The 2,851-nt window shown below is 40.0% G+C and overlaps 1 pseudogene across 1 annotated transcript; it reads right to left on the bottom strand.

The window, feature by feature from the left end:
* LOC309634389 (transcription elongation factor A protein-like 8 pseudogene) lies at window positions 1-2,409 on the bottom strand (annotated as a pseudogene). The gene has a single exon. The product of its transcript is annotated as a transcription elongation factor A protein-like 8 pseudogene (transcript).
* Window positions 2,410-2,851: the final 442 nt, after the last annotated feature.

The following is a 2,851-nucleotide window of genomic DNA, read 5'->3' as shown; positions in this document are numbered from 1 at the left end:
ACAAAATCCAGATGCTGGTAATAAGGACACTACCTAAAACAAAACTCCACCAGATGATTAAAAATAAAACAAAAGTCAAAGATACATCAGAAAATGCTAACAGAAAGAAAGCAGGGGCCAGATTTTAATATCAGACAAAAAAAAAAAAAAAGAATTCAAGGCCTAAAGCACACAGGATGAGGATGGCTGCGTGAATGTCTTTGTTTCCAATGCATCATCACAAACTTGTTTCTTACTCTTCTTATCTCTTCCCTAAGCCTTTCCAACTCATCTACTCCTCTTATCATTTCTTCTGGGTCCAAATGTCTAACCGGAGTGTCCTCTTTATATCCCTGACCAGGCTGAGTCAGCCCTCTCTAAGGTTTCCTTCTACTTCCGGGCTTACACCTTCTTCAGAAGGTTGAGGATTTCTTTCTGCCTCCTGTGGTACAGCTTCCATAGGGCAGTCTTCCTCAGCCTTTGTCATGTTCTGTGCTTTTCCTTCATTTTCTTCACAAGACTTTTGCATGTTGACTTTTGCATGCATTTTACTCTTATTTCTTTTTTGAATAAATTAACCCTGCAGGGACCCAGGGGATTTTCCTCCCTCTTCCCTCACTCGATTTGGGTCACTTCCGAAAGACCAAGAGTCCTGAAAGGATCCGGGGCACTTTTCTTCTCCAGCAATAGGGAGCTGCCTGTGGTCTTTTTGATGATAGCCATTCTGACAGGTGTGAAATGATATCTCATTGTGGTTTTGATTTGCATTTTTCTGATGATTAGTGATGTTGGGCATCTTTTCATGTGCCTGTTGGCCATCTGTATGTCTTCTTTGAAAAATGTCTATTTAAGTCTTCTGGCCATTTTTTTAATCAGGTTGTTCATTTTTTGATATTGAGTTGTATGAGCTGTGTGTGTCTGTGTGTCCATGTGTGTGTATATATGTATACATATACATATATGATATTAACCCCTTATTCGTCATATCATTTACAAATATTTTCTCCCATTCAGTAGATTCGTTTTTAATTTTGTCAATGGTTTCCTTTGCTGTGCAAAAGCTTTTAAGCTTAATTAGGTTCCGTTTGTTTATTTTTGCTTTTGTTTCCTTTGCCTTAGGAGGCAGATCCAAAAAAATATGGCTACAATTTATGTCAAAGAATATTCTGCCTATGTTCTCTTCTAGGAGTTTTATGGTTTCAGGTCTTGCATTTAGGTCTTTAATCCATTTTGAGTTTATTTTTGTATATGGTATGAGAAAATGTTCTCATTTCATTCGTTTACATGTAGCTGTCCAGTTTTCCCAGAACCACTTATTGGAGAGATTGTCTTTTCCCCATTGTATATTCTTGCCTCTTTTGTCATAGATTAATTGACCATAGTGTGTGAATTTTTTTCTGGCCCTCTATTCTGTTCCACTGATTTATGTGTCTGTTTTTGTGCCAGTGCCAAAATGGTTTTTTTTGTTTTTGTTTTTGGCTGCGTTGCTTCTTCATTGCCGTGTGTGGGCTTTCTCTAGTTGCGGCGAGCGGGGTCTACTCTTCATTGTGGTGCACGGGCTTCACGTTGCAGTGGCTTCTTTTGTTGTGGAGCAAGGGCTCTAGGTGCGTGGTCTTCAGTAGTTGCAGCACGTGGGCTCAGTAGTTGAGGCACGCGGGCCCTAGAGCACAGGCTCTGTAGTTGTGGCACACGGGCTTAGTTGCTCTGCGGCATGAGAGATCTTCCTGGACCAGGGATCGAACCTGTGTCCCCTGCTTTGGCAGGCGGATTCTTAACCTCTGCGCCACCAGGGAAGTCCTGCCATACTGCTTTTCTTTGAATTTTACTTTATTTACTTTTTATACAGCAGGTTCTTATTAGTTATCTATTTTATACATATTGGTGTATATATGTCAATCCCAATCTCCCAATTCATCCCACAACCACCACACACCCCTCCCCCACCATACTGTTTTGATTACTGTAGTTTTGTAGTATAATTTCAAGTCAGGGACGTGATTCCTCCAGCTCCGTTCTTCTTTCTCAAGATTGTTTTTGCTATTTGGGGTCTTTTGTGTTTCCATACGAACTTTAAAATTACTTGTTTAGTTCTGTTAAAAATGTCTTTGGCACAGTGGTTAAGAATCCGCCTACCAATGCAGGGGACATGGGTTCTATCCCTGGTCCGGGAAGATCCCACATGCCGTGGAGCAACTAAGCCTGTGTGCCACAACTACTGAGCCTGCACTCTTGAGCCCATGCCCCACAACTACTGAGCCCACATGCCACAACTACTGAAGCCCACATGCTTAGAGCCTGTTCTCTGCAACAAGAGAAGCCACCGCATTGAGAAGCCCACACACCGCAACAAAGAGTAGCCCCTGCTCAACGCAACTAGAGAAAGCCCATGCACAGCAATGAAGATCCAATGCAGCCATAAATAAATAAATAAATAAAAATTTTAAAATGCCTTTGGTATTTTGATAGAGATTGCATTGAATCTGTAGACTGCCTTGGGTAGTACGATCATTTTAACAATATTACATCTTCCAGTCTGTGAATACAGTGTATCTTTCTTTCTGCTTGTGTCATCTTCTATTTCTTTCATCAGTGTCTTATAGTTTTCTGAATACAGGTCTTTTGCCTCCTTGGGTAGGTTTATTCCTAGGTATTTTATTCTTTTTGATGCTATGGTAAATGGGATTGTTTTCTCAATTTCCATTAGTTAGTTCTTATAGAAAAGCAACAGATTTCTGTATATTAATTTTGTGTCCTACAACTTCACCAAATTCATTAAAGAGCTCTAGTAGTATTTTGGTGGGGTCATTAGGATTTTCTAAGTGTAGTATCATATCATTTCAAACAATAACAGTTTTATTCCTCTTTTTCAATT

The sequence above is a fragment of the Balaenoptera borealis genome (genome assembly GCF_965194805.1).
Source record: "Balaenoptera borealis genome assembly, chromosome: 1".
Lineage (NCBI taxonomy): Eukaryota > Metazoa > Chordata > Mammalia > Artiodactyla > Balaenopteridae > Balaenoptera > Balaenoptera borealis.
Note: the sequence above shows the minus strand (reverse complement) of the source record. Positions and strands in the feature narration are given on the sequence as shown.